This window comes from Lygodium microphyllum, chromosome 10 (genome assembly GCF_053477565.2).
Source record: "Lygodium microphyllum isolate KBCC chromosome 10, Lygodium_microphyllum_v1.1.10, whole genome shotgun sequence".
In the NCBI taxonomy this organism is placed as follows: domain Eukaryota; kingdom Viridiplantae; phylum Streptophyta; class Polypodiopsida; order Schizaeales; family Lygodiaceae; genus Lygodium; species Lygodium microphyllum.
Window position 1 is genome coordinate 85,791,446 of NC_141144.1, and position 21,575 is coordinate 85,813,020.

Consider the following 21,575-nt stretch of genomic DNA (forward strand, 5'->3'; position numbering starts at 1 on the left):
GTACATCCCCTTGACCTTGGCCGCGGGGATCTATTGAAATTCCCTCCGCTGAAACTATAAACCCTATATACTCGATTTACTTCTTGAAGAATGCACACTTCTTCTTCTTAGTATACAGCTTGTGAGTCCGCATTGTCTCAAGAACTGTCTGCAATTGTGACTCATGACTTCCTTCATCCTTGGAATATGTTAAGATGTCGTCAAAGAATACAAGGATGAAATCATCAAGGTCTAAATATATCTTGCATTAATCTCTTGAAGGTAGCAAGGGCATTGGTTAACCCAAATGACATTAGGATAAACTCCTAATGACCGTACCTTGTGCTAAAAGCAGTTTTTGGGATATCTTCTTGCTTGATTCTGATCTGGCAATACCTTGATTTGAGATCAATCTTGGAGAAAATCTTTGCTCCTTGTAGTCGATCAAGTAGTTTGTCGATCCTTGGAATCGGATACTTATTATTGATTGTTATCTGATTTAGCCCTTGATAATCAAATTATTCACGACCAATCAAATTAGGGTCCATGCTCAATTTGGAAGAAAGGAAGGACTATGTGTCCTTGATTCAGATTTTCTACGATATCTTTGCTTGGAGTTATGATGAGCTTGAGAGACATCCCTCCCATCCTGTATGTTCACACTATCCCCTTAAAGGAAGGTAGCCACCCTGTGTAAGAGAAAGTGAGCCGTATACCTTTTGAATTAAGGGACGACCTATTCAAGGAATTGACAAAAATATAAAAAGTTGGCTTGATATTTCTAGTTAAACACACAGAATGGTGTTCACCAATTATTATTATTAGAAAGAAAAAGAACAATCAGATCCAACTTTGCATAGAATTTAGAGAGCTTAGGAAGCAAACGGTTAAGAATTACCATATGTTACTATTCATTGATTAGATTCTAGATCAATTATTAGTGGGTAGGGAAATCTATTCATTTATGGATTGCTTTATTGGATATAATCAAATGGCTATTGCAGAGGAAGAAAAGCTGAAAAAATGCTCATTACTATCTTCCTCAGTACTATTTTGTATCATGTGATGGCCTTTGGGTTATACAATGCACATCCTTCTTGGCAATGAACAATTGATAAGACTTTTGGTGACATCTCCCCAGAGGAGTTAAAGGTCTTTATCAATGATCTAGGGGTAGCTACCACAAGGGAAAGGCAGCTAATTATTCTAAGGAAATGTTTTCACCGTTGTAGACAGTTCTACATTGCTCTTAACCTGCAAAAGTGCATCTTTGGGGTGCCCTATGGATTGTTACTAGGCCATGTGATTAGTTTGACTGGTATTGCGACTGACCCTGAAAAGATAAATGCTATAGTCACAATGATCCCACTGTGTACTCCAAAAGAGATACTTTCTATTTTATAAGTGGGATATTATCAAAGATTTATTAATGTAGTGGTAGAAAGAGCATTGCCATTGATGAGAACCTTCTATCTTTTAACTATTTGTGGGGATATTGTGGGTGTTGTGAGTAAGCCACCAAAGTTGCAAGGTATTGTGGGTTTTGGGGAGCCAAAAGAAATTTTGGCTGAAGGAAGTGATATTGGAGGCCTATTCAAGATCGATACAGCTTCCATTCCTTCCTAGTATGCAGCTATAACATATTATTTGTCTACAAGAGAATTTGGGCATGCTTTATCAAATTTTGAAAAGAGGAAGATTAAGCAACACGTATTACGCTTTTGGATTATAAGAAGTGTCTTGTATCGGAGAGGAGTAGATAACATTTATCGCCATTGTGTAGTGCCTGAGGAGGTACCATTTATTCTTGAGGAGTTCCATGATTCAACATATGTGGGGGACATTTTGCTGGATGGCTTACCGCCCAAAAATCTCTCAATGCTAGATATAGGTGGCCATCAATTTTCCAAGATGCTTTTAGTTATGTTAAGTGTTGTGTTGTTTATCAAAGACATGATGGGAGGAAAAATCGAAAGCAACCTCTAAACCCTATTTTGGTCACGCTAAGGGTATTGATTTTGTGGGACCAATATACCCTTCATCAACTACGTGAAAGTGGTATATTATCATAGAAATGTAATACTTTACAAAGTGGTTTGATCAAGGTTTACACATCTTGAATAAATTTATCGTAGCCTTGAAAAAATCTTTGAAGATTAAGCACAACAAGAGTACCCTGTATAATCCTTAAGCAAATGGTTAAGTTGAGAGTACAAATAAACAGTTGGTCGAAATCTTATCCAAGATAGTATCCAAAAGTAAGCGTGATTGGGATAAGAAATTGTATGTGATAGGGCTTATAACACAACATTCAAGAGAGCCAAAAGCCACATCCCATTCAAGCTAGTGTATGGGGTGAAGTGCATTTTGTCGTTGAAAATAGAGCTAACCAGTGTGTGTTTCACTCTTAATCATTCGTTGGGAGAGGCAAAAGCGTTACAGGAAATATATACTTCTCTTGCACATCTTGATGAGAATCAATTACAGGCTTTACTACATCAAGAAGTAGGAAAGCGGAGAATGAAAGCCCTTCATGACCTTTGGGCTAAGAAGTATATATTTGTGAAAGGTCGGTTGGTGATGTATTATGATGCTCATCATGAGCTATTCCCATGTAAATTAGAACCCCAAGTAGGATGGACCATATAAAATTATACGTTTAGGGAATTGTGGCTCTACAGTCATTCTAGCAGATTTGCAAGGGGTAGAATTTAGGAATAAGGTTAAATTTAATAACCTGAAGCCTTACTATGTGTAAGGACTGGCATTGGGCTTGGTGCCTATGCATGTCCTTTAAGATTCAGCTTTAACGTGCAGTAGGTACCAAGACGATTGGATGGGACGAATCATTCCATATCTTGAACATCCGTATCTTAAGCAACGTTACCACCAAGATCAAGTGATTTGGTGGAGTAAAGGGTATTAGGTTATTAAGTGGCAAGAATGATCTTTTACGTGGGAAATTAAGGTCTACTACCACCATTGTCAACACATTCTAATTAGCATTCCTATCGAGTTTGGTAAGGAATGAGGTATTGTCCCTGTTATACATTCTCTCTCTCCACTTGACTTTGATTATCATAAGTACGAGTGAGTTGATTAGTATGGCTTGGCATATCTCTGAAGACTAGGTCTATACCTTGTATTTTGATGGAGCTTCTAGAGGGCTAACTAAACATGCAAGTATTGGTGTGGTCATTAAAGATCCTCGATGTTGGGTTGTTATGAAGATGGGAGTCAATTTAGGGCCTGGTTTTACTAATAATATAGTAGAATACAAGGCCTTGATCATGGGGTTGAGTGGTATCCATCGATTATTTGTTAAAGGTGACTCACAATTAGTAATCAATCAGTTGGGTCCCATAGTGTGTGGGATCCCATTCTATGGATGTACCATTGGGCAGCCTCGGATATGTTGCATATTTTTGAGATTGTGACTTGTTAATTAGTTCTTTGACAGTGGAATTGCTTTGTGGATTCCCTGGCTAACTATGCTTTTGTTGAAGATGTCTATTTCAATTGTGGTCTAGGGAAGCTCACAATTACCTCCTAACATTAGCCCTAGACTACTCTTGGGTCTTCTTGCTGACATGTCATATTTTGGCCGCCGATGGTTATTTTGGGTTATGAGTCAAGTAGCAAGTGAGCACTTTTCTACTTTATCATGGACGCATAGGATTGTGAATCGTCATATTCATCAAACACCCCTTGCTATCTATGTAGGGGGTTAGCTAATAAAGCCATATAAAGTCTATTTGTGCTTGTTTGTGTCCATATAAAGCATTTTTCAGCTTATATACATGTGTAGGAAAGTCCAGGTGAGCATAGCCTTCAGGCTGCTCCATATATACTTCCTCAACCAAATCATCATTCAAGAAAGTATTCTTGATGTCCATTTGCCATAAAATCTAGCCTTCGCACGCTGCCAAAGCAATGATAGTTCTGAGTATTGCCATTTTAGCCACTGGATTGAAAGTCTCCTCATAGTCAAGGCGATATTGTTGTGCATACCCTTTTGCAACCAGCCTGGCCTTATAGCGTTCTAAAAAACCATGTGACTTGCACTTAACCTTCTACACCCATTTGCAACCAATGGGGTGGGACTTTACCTTAAGGCAACTCAACCAATTCCCATGTCTCATTTTCAGCCAGGGCTGCATACTTCTCATCCATGGTAGCAAACCAGTTATTATCTGTAACTACATCATCAAACTTTATAGGTTCTTTGTAACCTGTCACACTAGCCATATATGCATAATGGCAGGCTGAATAACCAATGTATGTAAATCTATCAACTAGTTTTCTGACTCTCTCAGATCTCTGTAACTCTGGCTCACTTTGAGCTTGCCTCTCATGAGGCAATACATAAGGACTCTGCCTTGCTCCAGGCATCATAATAGATGGAATGCTCAACTCACTATCCAAACTGTCGCTTTTGGATGACTCATAACCTATTGTAAGTGGATCTGCCATCAAGAACATGCACATATGCAATGTTGCTAAATACCTTCAAATGTAAAATATCAGGCTTATGACCATACAACCTCTCATATGGAGTTACATCATGAATCCCTGCTGTAGGGGTTGTATTCAACACATAGATAGTAGTCACTACTCTTTCAGCCCAATAACCATTTGGCAAACTCTTCTCATTCAGCATAGCTCTTGCCACTCTATTTTTCCTTTCTACTACACCATTTTTCTGTGCTGTATAGCTACAAGTTAACTGTCTTTTGATCCCATGTTTAGCAAGGTACTTGTTGAGAGCTGAAAAGATGAATGGTTTTCCTTTTACCCACCCAGCCTCTAGTCCTCACTAAGAGAGCTAAAGAGAGGCACCACCTAGCCAAAGGGAGGATGGGATAGGACATCCCTTTCCTCAAAGAGAATGGAAAGAACCAAAAACAAAACTTCACGAGAGAGAATTTGTAGCCCATCTTAATGGAAATGAAGATGATGGAAGGTTAAGACAGGTGATGGATTCTAAATTCTCCCATGAACATATATAACATGAGGAAATAAGGATTCCTCACCAATAGAGCATATGACAAGTTTTACTTTAATAAGTTTAAGTATAAATATAGAGGGAGAATTAGAAGAGAGTACATATGATTTAGACAACATATGAGAGAGAGAGAGAGAGAGAGAGAGAGGGAGACAAGAGGAGAAGAGGTAAAGGAAGCTTGCTATTATGTATTCATGGAATGAGAAGATGAGAAGAGAGAGATACAAGTGGAGAAGAGGTAGATGAAGCTTGCCATTATGCTACAAAATAAAAGAGACTCGCTCATAGCTTACCTTAGGTTATTCTAGAGTGCTCTCATGTGCTTGTCATTGTGTTTTTTCTTTACATCTCCATGGGCTCATTATATAGCCTCAATGAGAGATTAGATTAAGCTAATCTTTCTTATTAACATAATCCTAGATGATGTATGGCATCTTTGAAAATATGGAGAATAGTGGATGGGACAAGTCCCCACCTTATTTATCATGCAAGAAGCCAAGGGTGGTGGTAGAGAAGCTAGAGAAAGAAAGCTAGATTAAAGAGGTGGGTGCCCAAAGCACATTATTATAATATATTTACAAGAATGATAAAATGGGAAGCTGATGCGGTGAAAGAGAGAGGAAAACTAGATGTAGCCAGTAGTCTACGCCTTCGTAACTTCAAATCAATGAAGAATCTGAAAAAAGTTTCTTCTGCAACTTTGTAGACCAGGTCGAAACCGATCGGGTAGTGTAGAATTTTTTTTTAAATTCACTTTTCTTTGGGATTTATTGAAATTATAAAAAATGGCTTCCAAAAGATGCTTTGGCTTTAGTTCCTCATACATATATAAATACTTATAAGCATGTGACAGAGGGGGTCCATGCTTGTAAGCTTTTGTGTAAGATCCAAATGACATCATGATGTGGATATTAACTTGTGTACAAGGGTGAGGTGTCCTCTAATGATGGTGATAGATTCCAAATCTTGGTGATGCAAGTGGAACCCATATGTAGTTGGAGGCTAGTCCTTTGAAAAAATCTATTCACTCACTCAACCGCTAGATGTAATCCATTTCCATCTTCACTAAGATAACCCATCCCTTTTACCCTTTGCATTGACATCCCTCCTAAGAACTTGTTCCCCCACTTGCTAGAGTTATTATAACTGAGAAGCAATAATGTAGCATACCTAGTGCTTGAAGAGTAAACCCAAAGTGATATGGTAAGGCTCTTGATAGGGTTTTTGGCCAAATTTTGTGGTGGTAGAAATCCGGTCTGTAAAAAACACGGATCATTAGCTCTCCCCTTAGGCTAGAGGCATTGATGCCTCTAGCTTACTGATGATGGCCCAAATAGAGTAGGGAGGACTGCACCCCCTCATTGGTGGCTCTTCGTTGAATGATTACTCCAAAGTGTTCCTATTTCTTTGAATATAAGGCTTGAGTTGCCATCCATTTACCCTTGTCTTGTGAACCCTCCCATCCATGTCACCTAGCTTATAGCTACCATTTGGATATCTCCTTATGACCAGGAATGGTCCTTCCCACTTAAGCACAATTTTAGCATCCTTTCTGTTATCAAAGCTATTATCATAGCATAGCACAAGTGATCCTTCCCTTATGTGTTTGCTAGCCAGCTTCTTATTAAATGTTATCTTTTCCTCTAACTTCTTATCTTGATTCTTCTCTCGACTGGCTACTAAAACACATAAGCTGGCCAATTCTACCTCTATAGGAAGCAAAGCCTCTTGGCCATAAAAGAGGTGAAATGGAGTATAACCAAGTGAGGTTCTAAATGAAGTCCTGTAGACCCAAAGAGCTGCACTCAATTTTTTATCCCAGTGCTTGGGGTGCATGTTTACTTGCTTGGAAATTATCTTACAAATCATCCTATTCACATTTTTGACCAAACCATTACACTGTGGGTAGTAGGGAGTAGAATGCCTATGCTTGATTTTTAGCCTTTCCATTAGCTCCCCCACTAGATTGGCCCTAAAACCAGGACCCTGGTCAGAGATAATTTATAAAGGTGTGCCAAACCTACAACAAATGTTTTCAAACACAAATTTTTCCACTTCTTGGGCTGTGATCCTACTAGTTGCTGAAGCCTCTACCTTAGGCATTTGAGAAGCTTATGGATAAAATTGTTTATAAAAAGAGTTGCACCCATGAATGTCTCCTTCTTTATCAGCATGTTAAGCTCTCTAGGGCTAACCATGATCCTTTGAAGAGTTAAAATTTGGTCTTTCCCACTTCCATGAGTTAGAAGGAGGATTCCTTAACTTTTGATGGACCTCCCTATTCATAGGTTGAATGTATAAAAACTGATCGCTCTGCCCTGACTTTGCATTGTCATTTGGATAGTTCATGGCAAATTGAAGGATAAAATATGTAAATTTTTGTATATATTTTGAGTTTTCAAGCCAAAAATTTAGCTAGTGATCAAGAAAACCCTTGTAAGATAATCATTAGGTTAAAATTCACCTTTAATTTTTACCTTATTTGTGATTATACTTTTCCAAGAATACAATACTTGCATATACCCATGTGAGGAGGAGAAATAAGATTCATGCCACAAAAAAATCATGCTTTGTATTGCAAATTGTTCAAAAGAGCATGGAGATCTTAGTGATAGATAGAGAAAATACATCCAACATAAGAGAATCATGAAGAACCAATAAAATATATAAACACATTGTTTTATCATGAGAAATCCAATTTTCATGAACAAGTTTTCATTGCTATAAATTAGGACCCTTGTTATTAAAGGTTTGGTTTGCATCATACCACACTGACATGGACAAATAATTTTACCAAGAACAATATCAGATAATTTATCACCTTCAAGAATTAGTATGATCTTCAGTTTCCATCTAGGAAACCCTTGACCTTGAAAATATGGAAGAGAACATTGACCATAGGGAGGCTATTCAATGATCACCGAATTAGCCATATCACTGTGTTTGTAAGTGGTTATTTCAAAATAAAAGAGTAGCTTGCCAACTTTAAAATAAAATAAAACATAGGTCTTGGGTCGCCCATACAATCACTTAAGCTTTTGCAAACAAGGCTAGCCTACATACCCATAACACATCGAATAGAACACATGCTCAAAAATAGAATGCGTCTTCAAAAGGATGGATGTGGTGCTAATTAAAAATAGCACGTTAACCTAGATAGTCAATAAAGTGACCCAAAAAGAGCAAGATGATGCATTGATTGATGGATGAATTAATACTTTAGAGAAATAAAAAAAGCTTGCGAGTATGCAAAACCTGAAAAATTTGGCATGTACCAAAGTGAGCATAAATTTGTGCTCCAAACTCTACTTTTCTTTTAGGGAGGGCTTATGGCATTTGGACTTCTTCTTTAGGATTATTTCTTACCAAGGCACATCTAGTAGAGCACGCATTGCTTGAGTATCCATGGTGTATCCTAGGTATTCTTGTTCATTGCTTGTTCACCTATACTTTGAGATGGGGTGTTAGAAGTGGTGATGCCACATGTTCACGTGTGCCCACTGTCTAATTTATGGACACTCTCTTTATTCTTTATTTGGTACTTTGTGACCCTATTTTGTGGTAGGAACACTCCTTTATTTTTATCTATTGAATAAGGGAGTGTGGCCACAATCCATTATCCAGATACTTGGTGTGAACAGAGGGAGCTTGTGGAGTGTATGAGTTGGTGCTCAACCATTACACTCTTGTCATAATGGATTCATATTCTTCGTCACATCTTGTGCATTTCCTCTTTCATCAATCTTGTGTCCTTCTATTCCTTTATATATTTTGCTCTTTTAAGAGATATAACAATTAAATGCATAACAAAAGAAAGACACTAAAAAATATATGAAAGCAATAAGAAAATGCTATGATGTTCTCATTAAATTACACAAAAAGATGTCTGCAACATAAATTCAAGACTCCTAATATTGTAAGCAATCCTTAAATTATAGATCTCAACCTCGTGTAATCCCTCATCAGACCAATGCTATAAGAAAAGTCAAACATAGAATCATGAGAACTCCAAAATGAAGTACATTGCAAGCATGTTAGTACATAATAATCATCTACCCCTTCTCGCAACTCTTTCCATTATAACAATGGTAGGTTTTTCTTACCAAAGCATATACCAACAATTTTAAAGGAGAGAAGGATCAAAGCTTGCACTCGAGAGCTATGGCGGGAGAGCAAGAGCAAGAAAGAGAGAGACAAGAAATGGGAACTCCAACAGTCACAATGTGTGGCCGAGCCTTATAGAATCCGAATGCAGTGTAGGGATAGCATTAATACCAAGGTCAGCAACCAAACGACCCAACCAAATGGCCTCCTTGCAAGCCTTAGTGGCTGCAACATACTCAACCTCTGTAGTAGAAAGGGCCATGCATTTCTGCACCCTGGACATCCAAGAAACAACACCTCCAACATAGGTGAATACATAGCCGGAAGTGGATTTCCTATTATCTGCATGTCCTGCATAATCAGAGTCAGTGTACCCCACAACTCTTGTATCCTAGCTGCCATAGCATATGCACATATCTACGGTGCCCTTCAGGTACCTCATGATACCCTTCACGGCATCCCAATGCTTCTTGCCAGGTGTAGCCATAGAGCGTGCCACAACACCAACTGCAAAGGCAATATCTAGATGAGTGGCTATCATGGCATACATAAGACTGCCCACTGCGGATGCATAAGGAATCTTGGCCATCTCGGTCCTTTGTTCATTTATCTGCGGACAATCAGCCTGTGATACCTTTACATAAGAAGGCAATGGACAGAGAATAGGCTTTACGTCTTGCATGCGGAAGCGCTCAAGGACTTTATGAATGTACTTCCTCTGTGACAAGTAGAGGAGTCCCTGACGTCTATCGCATCTAAAGGGGAGCTATGGAGCTCTACCCCGAGACCTACGGACCGCTTATTGATCAAGTGTTTCAAGCCGAGCGGCCATGGCTACCTCTCATATAGCCAACGCATAATGCCTACCTTACAGGTGTAGTGAGCTTACCTTGATGCTCGATCGACTTCCCTCCTCTCTCTTGCACTCCGGTAGCTCCACGATCCTTGCGGCAAGCTCAATTAACCTCAAGCCCTCTCCGTCAAGCTCCATCCTCCATAGCCGTGCGAGAAAAGACAAGAGAAGATAATAAGAGAAGATTAAGAGAGAATATGGGGAGCTTCTTCTCCACGATCCCTCACTCTCACACACTCACTCCCTCACTGCCTCACACTCCCTCAATTCCTCACTCAAGCACAAGCAAGAAGGCAAGAAACAAGAGAAGAAGAAGAAGAAGCTTTGGCCACACACAAGAATGATCTTCTCATTCACTTTTAAACTTTATATACACGCCCTACTTTTTGGGCGGTCATCCCTACTTTTTACATGGCCGTCCATTAGCCTAGGCCCGCTTTTTCTATTTCCCACCATTCTAACTTATCCCATTCCCAACTAGTGCATACAATTTGCACAGAAGTGAGCCTCGCACTTTTTACAAGGATTTGGGAGCACTTTCACAATTAATGGTGTGCTTTTACTCATTTCTTTTCTCAAGGCGACATTGAGGCCTTCTAGAGAGGTCGTCATTCAAATTTTTCAGGGTCTGACTTCCATCCAGGGCGCCTTTTCCTTCCTTTGTCATGTGCCCTTTCGGTTATCTCCTTTTTTTATTTTTCTGCTCCTCTGCTCCATTTTCCAGCTCCTCTGTGCTGCGGTAAACATTAACCCCCCTCCTAGTTGAGTGCTAGTCCCATGGTGCTGTGGTGGGGAGTAGTGGGGTAGTTGGGGTTATTGCTAAGTGGAACTAGTGGGTAGATGACCACAATCAAAAGGTGCTGTTGTGAATGAGAGGTGATGGAGTTTGATTAACAATGACCAGGAGAGATTCCAGCGTGCTTTAGACTTCGTGAAGATGCTCAGCATTTCTCACACAGTTGTAGCTCCCATTCTGCGATGGCTAATAAAGGTTTTGCACGGGCATCTCTAATCATTTTCATTGCCAACTGGCTGTTGAGAACCATGTAGCCATGCATCTCGTGCTGATCTGAAAGCACTTAATCAATAAGAAATCCGTAGGTCTAGGGGTTTAAACGTACATTTGGAGAATATGAGGTTCCAAAATCTATGCCAATGGTGGGTCCATCATTGAGTTTTCCTTCTGCTTGATTTGGTTCAGTCATGGTAGCCATCAATAGGCAGATGGTCAGCTACATCAAGCACGTTGGTCCATCCAACCATCAGAGTATGAAAAGCTCGTGAAGATGCTGTAGTGGTGTCCTATCCGACTCAGGGAAAAATTCCTGGTCATTAGCGAATGTCGTGGATGATCTTCTTTAGCTGGGTAGCCATTCACTAAGTCACAATCATAGCCTGCAAGAGAAAGTTGTGCACTCCCTAAGGGGTGCGTCTGTCTCACGGTGTGGTGTAAGTGCATGTGTAGTGGAACTGGGAGATGGGTCTAACCTTGGGTAAGCCCTTGGTAATGTCCCACACTTGAGGACCCAGTTCGTGTGTTGTTGGAGGTGCAATGCAAAACTTAGGGTGACAGGTCTGGAAGTCCTACCCTTGATGTGCCCTAAGCGTGAAGTTGGGGTGGGGCTAGGTGTAAACCCTAGGTGTAGTGAGTGAAGTGAGCCCTCGTGCTTTTTTCTTTTCTCTTTTTCTTTTTCTTCTCTTTTTTTTTTTGAAGAATCGCATACAAGGAAGATGTCCTGGCTAATGCCTATCACTTTCAGCTGGATTATGAGGCGGTCGCAGCATTGGGATAGGAATGCGTGACTTTGTAGATATTCTTTAATACTGGCCCGGGCCTTCAGAGGTGTGGATGACAAGAAAGGATGATTGTACCTCGTGAAGCGGGTATCACTCATATCCTCTAAGATTTGGGTTGTCCCCATCATTAGTCTAGTCATGGCTCTACTATCTATCCCTAGGTTGATGTCAAAAAAGAGTGGAGGGAGGTGGGCTTCCTCGGCTGTGGGTCTCTGCATTAGTAGGAACTTGATAAGCCTAAGATAATTACAGGTAGTTAAGAAGACTGGATCTGGGCAAGAAGAAAAATATGCGAGGAAGCGGTTGATAGATGGGAGGAGATCCTCTAACCTAAAGACTAGGCATTCCTCGAGGCTCCAGGCATTAACATTATATATCTTAGAAAAGTCAAAATCCCCATGAATATTTCGATCATAGTCAACTCCATGCCTACGGGGGTAGGGCATGTAGATGGGGTCGTTGCGTTCTTCAGGGAGCCTCGTTGCATTCTTCAGGGGGTAATCCAAACGTCAAAATTGGTATACCAAATCCTCCTCCGCCACTTCGGCTGTGCCTCGTAGCCTTGGATGGTTTTGGGAACCCTGTTTACCTTGTCTTGCCAATAGTCTTCAGGCTCTTGCCTCCATCTGGTTAATATGAGGCTTCTTTCCTCTATCCACATGTTTGCAAGATCATTAGCCAGATCCTTGATCTTGGCTATAATACCTAGAGGCAGAGCACGGTTCAGAGAGCATGGATAAGCAAATAAAAGTTCAAATGGCCTCGTCTGGAACTCCCATTGACGCCATATGACCAATTCCTGAGGCCAATCGATAGGATGGGGATCCCCCCGTAGTGGCACAGGCTCTTCAGGAAATTGTCTTTGTAGTGATCGTGCTCTGCATTGGGCTTCCTCTGCTAGTTCTTGTCTTCTTCTTCTGGCTGCCACAATGCACTCGAGCATATGGGCATCTTCGGGCTCTTTAGGCGCGGGAGGTCTGGTAGAGGCAGACTGGGCATTCTTTGTTGCTCTTCTTTAGCATCTTGCTCAAAGTCCAAACCCTCTTCGACATTCTGCTCGACAACTGATGGAACCGCTTGTAGTAGTGGTGGTAACTGCTCATGCTCTTCAAACCCAAGTTCCTTAAGCTCAATAGTGGAGAGGCCGGCACGGCGTAGGTAGTGAAATTGCTGCTCTTTTGTGATTCCTATGCATGTTGGAAGCTCCCGTTCTTGAAGGCCATACTTTAGTGTTCGGGTGGTCAGTTTTAGCTTCCTTCTTAGCTTCTCCACTAAATCATTGCCCTCCGCCTGGGTGACGTGTAGTATTGTGCTGAGGAAGGCTTGCCTTTGTGTGTTGGCACATACATCAACAGCTTCTTCCCTGGACTCCACAAGCACTCTCTCGCACTCAGCCACTGCCAAATGTTCTGTTAAATCCCTAACTCTTTCAAAATTGTTTCTTTCCCACTCATTGGCTCTCTCGTCCATCTTCTTTCTTCCCTCCTCCAGCTCACTTTCCAAGGTTATCACAACCTCCTGCTGCTGCTCATTCGTTAAGAACCAGAGTTGGTCCCTTTCCCTAGATTATCAAGCCAACTGTTCTTCAGCAATTTCTTTTGCCTGATTTGCAATGCTGAATCTTTTTTCTGCCTCAGCAAATAGCTCTAACTTTTCTTGCACAAGCTGCTCGTGACTTTGGATCTTTGCGAAGTGCAATCTTCTTTGGGTGAAGGCCATGGCCATGAGGGCCTCTATGTCTCCCTTGGTAATCTCCAATGCATCTTACAGTCGTTGTGCCTCATTCTGCAACCTTTGTGCTTCTGCTGCGGGAACTCCCAGCCTTTCCTGTTCTAGGAACTCTATTTTCCTCTCCAATCTGTCTTGTTCTTCAAGTTCATGCCATAGCCGAAAAGCTATAGCATCTTCTTGTTGCTCACTTGGCTTGCCCTCCTGAGCTTCTATCTGTCTGTATCTTTCCAGTTTGGCAGTTATCTGTTGCAAGTCAGCATACTATTGCACTAGTAACTTCAAGCTTCACTGTTCTGCCACCACCAAGTCTTTCTCTTCATCTTTTAGCCTTTGTCTTAGGCGGCTCTCATTTTCCTAGGCTTCCTTGGTCTTTGCTTCCAGATGATCTTGTAGAGTTTTCACTTTCCTTCTTCGATCGGCTCCTTGCTTTGAAACTTCTAGCCTTAAGGCTGCCAAAGTTTCCTTTTCTTTCTCTAACTCCACTAGGGCTATCTTCTTTTCTTCTTTTCCCTTGTCCAATTATGCTAGAAGCTCAACCACATAAGCGCCATAGTCGGCACCAGATGGAATGGGAGTAGGGGCTGTAGTGGTTGATGCCTCTAGATTTTGTCGTTTTGGATCTTGCCTAGACTCGGCATCTGCGAAGCGGGCCTTTTTGCTCCGGTTTCTCGTACGATTTCAGCCACTTTACTGACAAGTAGCTACATCATGTTCATCAGTTGGGCTGTGTCTAGAGAGGGCGTGGGTTGCGGGGTGGTTGTGGTTGTGGTGTCGGTTGGTACTAGCACAAAGGAAAAAGGCAGGGGGTGCAGCAGGGACTTGCCCTTGCCTACAACTACTGGGGCCGTTTCCACACTACCACTTGCTTGAGCTTCATGGTGGGACTCAAAGGATCGATCTCTCCTTCCCCATGGGTTTCTTTGACAGATCTATGGGTTTCCACACTGCCACTTGCTTCAACTTCATGATGGGGACTCAAAGGATCGATCACTCCTCCCCTCTGCCCTTCTTTGCCTCTCTTCTTCTGCCCTCTTTGATTCTTCTCTAAATTTTTTTGAGTTCTTCCTCTTCTTTTTTCCTTCCTTCCTCCTCCACCCTTCTTGACTCTCTTTGAGCCCTCTTCATCTCGGCTCGCTCTTCTTTGCTTAGTCTTTCTTTCTTCTCCTTCTGGCTCTTGTCTTTTTCTCCTGTGGTTTAGCCGCTTGAGTAGGTGGTACCTCTAGCTCTCCTTTGTTGCTTATTGTCTTTTCACTCGAGCCTTCTTCCTCACGATGAGGTGAGCTTTGATGCACAACTTGCTCTTCATCTACACTAGCATTCTTGATAACCTCATGGATGATTGTTGTCAGGACACCACCATATCTGATTGTGGAGGCTTTCGAGGCAGGCTTTTTCCTTGCGAATCATGCAGTAGAAGCAAGAAACTCCCCACCACAGCTGGTGCTGCGGCCGGAGCCAGGAGCGCTGCTGAACTCTTGATAGTTTTCTGCACAAGACCATTCCAATCCACCTCCTCTGGAACTCCTGCAGCGATGCTCTCTAGTAATGGCACCCCGATTCTATTCATTAAAGCATTGTATCTATGTCCTGAGAAAAGGGCGTGGACCATTTTATCTTGCATCTTTGTTGCAGGGTTTGGAATATCAGCCAAACTGATTCCATCCACTCTATGCACATCATCTCTTTTGACTCCCATCATGGTATATACATCTCTTCTTGGGCGCCTCTCCTTCTTGGACACAAGCCCCAGGGCTTTCTCGACGATAGCTGCATTAAGGGACACTTGCACCCTTCTTTTCTAGTCACCAATCCTTACTGTGACCGTGCCACAGCTCCTATCTTCATCAAAGCTCCTTAAAAAGTCAGTGCACGTGCTATAATCTACAGCCTATCCGACATTTTCCACATACTTTAGGAGGTTGCATTTATCCACCAACTCCTTCACTACCGGCTCTTCCAGGATGACATTGTCTAAATTCAGGGTATGTTTGAACGTGAACTAGCTAAATCCACATGTCTCAACACTGATCCCATACTTTGTCAGCTCCTCTTCAGTGAATGGAAGTTTACCCCCCTTTTCTTGTCCTGCCATAGTAGGTGCCTGTCATTATACCATGCCAATATTAGCGTTATGAATTGACTCATCACTAACAAAAACCCAAGAAAGAATGCGTGTGACAATTTGCAGTGCTGCTTCAGAGGTATGAAACTTGGAAATAATTCAAAAGCAACATCTATTTCCTCCTTTCATTCTTTCCTATTTAAATTCAATTGATCATTTTCATCCATCACTACACCTTGCTACATCACTTGGCTCTCACTTTGCTCCCCCCCTTCCTTTTTGCTCCCCCCCCCCCCTTTCCTTAAGTTTTAAATGAATCCTTCCTAGGATTAGCAAGGGAAGGAGGACTCACATGGACTTTGTGGGGTGAGTTACTTGGCCAACAGCCAAGTATAGAGGTTAGGGTTATATTCAAGCTGGGCATGACAATCAAGTTCACATGGTCGTATGGAAGCTTGGGTGATATAGGTCAAGACATCATGAAAGATATCCTCAGAGTTGAGGCAGCTAGCAACGTGCAGTTCCTCTTCCGTAAGGAATTGGTCAATGCAAGGGTGGGCTAACATAGGGTCATCTAAGTGTATGTTCCGTGTAATGGCCAAAACCCTAAACGAAAGAGGTGCCACATAAGTAGGGTCGTGTTCAATTGTTTTGATTGCCCTTCTTTGCTCGGCATTGTTCATGATACAGCAGCCTTTTTTCTCCCATTGGAGTCGCAAGGCATACCACAGTTGTAAGAACGAAGAATCAGAGCTGGCAAGCTGCATGAGCTCCTCCAGTTCTTGTTCAGGTGCAAAGCGAGCAGGCTTGCGGTACGAGGTAATTAGTCTTCTGAGAATGGCTTGCTCCTTTGAGATTTCTCCATTAGCGATTAATTTGGTAAAAATTTTGGGGAATTTGACGATCATAAATTTGTAGTCTTGCCAAGTGCATGGCAACACACGAACATCATAAGTAAGGGGTTCATCGAGAAGTCCTAGGTCAAGCCTCTCATAGCTCCTAGCGAATGTGGTGAAGGTGTTATCTAACACCTTAATGCATGTCACTACATCATCTCCCGAGGTCTCAGCAAGATCCTTGGCCACTTAAAGGAAAGATCATCTTTCATAGGCGTTTAGAAGCACATTTCTGCAGTTTACAAGGAGGTGGCCCTTGTCGTTTTGGCACCCATATGAGCATGGACTCCTTGGCCTTGTGAATAGCCTTGGTGGGCTTGGTTCTAGCAGTTTGAGCATGGGGTGAGATATCACAGCCCTTCTCCCTAGGCTTGGTCATAGGCGTGGTCGTAGGGGTCTCTATCGGTGGCTTTGCAATTGTAGAAGGATCAAGATAACCCTTGCTGAAAGTAGTCACTATGCACACATTGCCTATAGCAAGATGGATGCGATCTAGGTTATAGTCCACATTGCAGGTCGTCTGCTTTTTAAAAGTGTGACCTAGTAGTGACTTATTACCGGCCCCTTTAGCATTTGGCAACACATAAAAGAAGACAGATATACTTTCAGACTCAATAGAGACAGCCACTTTGCATTTTCCTAAGAGTAAGTAAGTGTTGCCTCCAAATGGGCTGAGTTTAGCATTAGTGGGGGCTGTAATTTAGGTTGTCCAAGCCTCTCTTCCCTCCCAATGCTCCTGGGCTGCTATCCTTAAGCTAGGAACAAAGAACTCTAAGGGTAGAATGGCCTCCATTCCATAAGTCATCCTAAAGGGCGTTTGTCCTACAGTCGTCTTATAAGCTGTATGATAGGCCCACAAGGCTGCCATTAATTTGTTATCCCAGTCACTTTGTGATGTGGATACCACCTTCGTAAGCACGTTGAGTAGGATTTTATTCGTGGATTCTGCTTGGCCATTTTCTTGAGGGTAGTAGGGCGAGGACCTTGTATGAATGATTAGGAAGGTCGAGAGCAGATGGGATATCACTTCATTAATGAAGTGTGTGCCCTGATCACTTACTAGTTCAATTGGACGACCAAAACGTGAAAGAACATGCTCCCACAAGAACTTCCCAGCGGTTCTAGTGTCATTCTTCCTAGTGGCTCTTGCCTCTGCCCACTTCGTCAAGTAATCAGTTGCCACAATGATGTAGCGTGCCTGGGAGTACTGTGTCGCAGGACTGATAGGTCCAATAAAGTCAATGCCCCATTTTTCGAAGGGCTGTCGTGCTATTATGGGGGTCAACTCCATCTTATCCTTGCGGACAGGCACCTTAGTCCTCTGGCACTCATCGCAGTGTTTTACAAATTTAGCAGCATCATGGAATAGGGTGGGCCACCATAGTTGGGATTGTAGCACCTTACGGGCTGTTGTATCCCCACTTAAGTGTCCTCCAGCCATTCCACCATGCACTTCTCTTAATACATCGTGCATCTCATGCTCACACACACATATACACAACAAACTGTTTTGTCCTAGCCTATAAAGTTGGCCGACGATCAGTTGGTATGACTGGATCTTTAAGATAAGTCTCCTTAGCCTGGCTTTCTCAATAGGTCTCTCAGGTAGACCATTCTCTAGCACTTGAACTACATCATCGGCCCAATATGGCGTTAGATCGGCTCTAAACAAGTCTCTTTTGCTAGACAGGCCAAAGAGATGAGCGTCCGGTAGGTCGTCATAGGTATGCCTTGTCTAGCAGCTTCTCATGTGGGTATGCGGGACATGTGATCAGCCATGTAGTGCTGCTTTTCCTTACGTACAACCACAGAGAAATCGAATTCCAACAAGAGAAGTAACCATCTAGCTATGCGACCTATAGCGCACGGCTTGTTCACGAGATAAAGTAAGGCTTGATGGTGGTCAACGAAAAAGAGAAAGGGGGTGGCCAATAGATAATGCCTAAATTTCTTTACAGCAAACACCATGGCTAACCCTTCCCTTTATGTAGTGGAATAGTTCATCTCCATTTCAGTGAGCTACCTACTGGCAAAACTCACGAGGTAATCTAGGTTATGCTCACCAGGCTGGCATAGAATAGCTCTAATAGCAAACTTAGAGGCATCTATGTATACATGAAACGTTATGCTCCAGTCTGGGGCTCGTAAGATTGGTGCAGTGGGGTGAGATCCTTCTTCAGCACTTCATATGCATGTTGGCATTCCTCAATCCACTCAAATACGATCAGCAACTTGTACAATGGTCTAGCAATCAGTGCGTAATTCAGTACAAAGCATTGATAGTATCCTTTATAGCCTAAGAAACACTGAATGCCCTTGTAGTTAATGGGTGGTGGTAGGTCGACAATGACCCTAACTTTTGAGAAGTCAGTGGCAATGCCGTTCCTTGACGCTACGTGCCCTAGGATACATCCGTGCTTCACCCAGAACTGGCACTTTAAGGGGTTCAATGAGAGGTTGTCTAACCGACACCGTTCAAAGATAGCTCTCAACTTTTCTAAGTGTTCGGCCCAACTAGAGTGTATGCATAAGTCTTCTATGAACACCTCTAGCTCACGTCTAAGCATATCCTTGAAGATGGTGCACATTAATCGTTGAAAGGTCACAGGCGCATTCATTAGCCCAAAGGGCATAACAATGTAGGTGAATACACCCCACTCCGTGGCGAAGGCAGTCTTGTGTCGTCAGGGTGCACTTGCACTTGATTATAGCCAGAGAAGCCATCCAGGAAGCTGTAGGCTTCTTTGCCTGCTACCGGCCTCTCCAGCATATGCTCAATATACGGTAAGGGGTAGTTGTCCCTCTTCGTAGCGGCATTAACTTTCTTGTAATTCATGCACACTCGAATTTTATCATTCTTTTTCATAACAATCACTATAGGTGATACCCAATCCATGTGCTCAATCTCATATATAAATCCCGACTTCATGAGCTTATCAATTTCCTCCTTCACTGAATAGGAGTGTTTGGGATTCATAGGGTAAGGTCGTTGCTTTGTTGGCACCGCATCTGGAACCATTGGGATATTATGGGTCACAAGCCTAGGATCGACTCCTTTAAGTTCCTCCAAGGACCAGGCAAACACGTCGACATACTCTCGTAGGAGAGCAACAAGTTTAGCCTCCTCATCCTTGGTCAACAGCAATGAACACAGGTCAAGACTTCTCGCCTTCCCCTGCCAAGTTGACTATCGTGTCTAACTCTTCTTCACTCTCGTCTCCAATAGAGCGGCACTCCTCGTACTCCTCATCATTAGAGTCTTGCCCCTTTGACTACTCGTCATCCCCTAGGCTTTCCTCTCCAATCTCCTTTTCGTCAGTGACTAAAGCCCAATTGTATAATAGGTTCAGATCGTGAATTTTGGTCCATTTCCACTCAGGCTTAGCCAAAAGATCACTTAGGGGTTTTAGATTGGCAGCCATGTTGCCCTTCAGTTTATCGGTTAGGTACTCTATGATTTCCTAAAGCTCAAGCTTGTTGGTGGGGATATGGAACGAGACCAATGTCCCTGGGTTATGTGAGCTTCCTGCCATCATGCAAAGTGGCACGATGGGCTCCCTTGCTAGCATGCTTGGGGATTTAGCAGCTTGCCTATATAGCTCTTCCTCATCTGAGAATAGTAGGTCAATGGTTTCTAAGACGTGCATCCAATCCCGCTCGTCCTTAGGGCAAGGGATGTACTCGGTCAATGACCCATAGGGTTTGCTTGCTGTGCATCACCTTTTAGCATGGTTGAGATAGCATCAAGGTCGGCTGGGGTAGTCTTCCAAGTATCCATCTCAACCCTTACCGCTTCTGTTCTATTCCCCAAGAAGATGAGATTGTTACCCCAATCTTCAATAACTCGTGTTCCTCATCCAGGGTCGGCCTAGCAGTATGTCATAGTCCATTCCCTTCATGACAATGAAGTTCACGGAAAAGTGCACCCCTACGACCTTCACTGGCTAGTTCTTTAGGACCCCAAATGGTCTGGCCTTCATTCCGTTGGCCAATGTGACATTGAATATAGCCATTTCCATGGGTGGGTTTCCCCAGGCCTGTAGAACTATGTGGCTCAAGACACTGACACCGGCGCCTGTGTCTACGATTCCTTTTCATGTTACATCCCCTAAGGCTAAGATAGGTAAGACTACATGCATCTCAGTGCCTTCCTAGAAAGCATTGACGTGCAGTGACCTTGGAACTGAGTGTAGCGTTAGGCTTGGAATCTGCATGACTGCGTCCTACTCTTGCAAGTCAGCAGCAGTGTGCTCCTCTTTTTCCTCCACCCAGTGCTTTAATTCTTGCCATAAGGAAGGATGATGCCGCGAAGCAGATCTCCTAGGCTCAAGGTTACTGGCGTGGTTACTAAAGTGGTGAGGAGGTTGCTGGGTGGTTGCCTTCCTCCTTGGTCAGCACTCTTTGGCCATATGTCTTGGTTAGCTTGCTGACATGCTTCTTCCTGGTCTTGCCTCTGTGGCATCTCATGTGGTGTGGGTGCGTTCCCCAATTGAGGTCGCGATGATGAAATGGGTGTACTCGCACTAGAGAGATCTTCAATTTGGTCTTCCAGTATGGGCTCTATGTCCTTAAGGTGTTCTTGGGCATCGTTGACCCACTCCTTGACTTTGGCTATAGCCTCGAGTTGCCATTTGGGATGGGGGTATTCCCCTACCTTGGCACTCCCTAGTTCTGTTGTCTTAGGAGCTGAGGTCTCTGCCTCTGCATCACCCTCTTTCCTCTCACTAGTATTGTAGCTTCCTCAATCTTAAGGGTAATCTTTGTGTCTATTCTCTTTCTCCTTCTCCTCCGGCTTTTCTTTCCCAACGAGGCTGCATCCAGGTTACTTGGCCCAGGCAATGAGATGTCTGCCTATTTTGTCTGTGCTCATGTCATGACATGTAGTGGGATGGGCGTATCCTCACTATCAAAGGTCTCCACACCAGATAGCCCCAAGGGTACTGAGGGCACATTGGCAGAACTAGTTGATGGCTTCCGTCTAGTACAGTCAGGAAATAGGTGTGTGATTCCACACTCGATGCATCGAAGGTCAGCTTTGTCCTCGTTTTCATGTTCCCTTTCCGGGAAGCATGATGAAATATGGCCTAGATGACCACAATTCCAGCATGATATTGGATCTTGACTTGATCATCCAAAAGCTCTACCTCT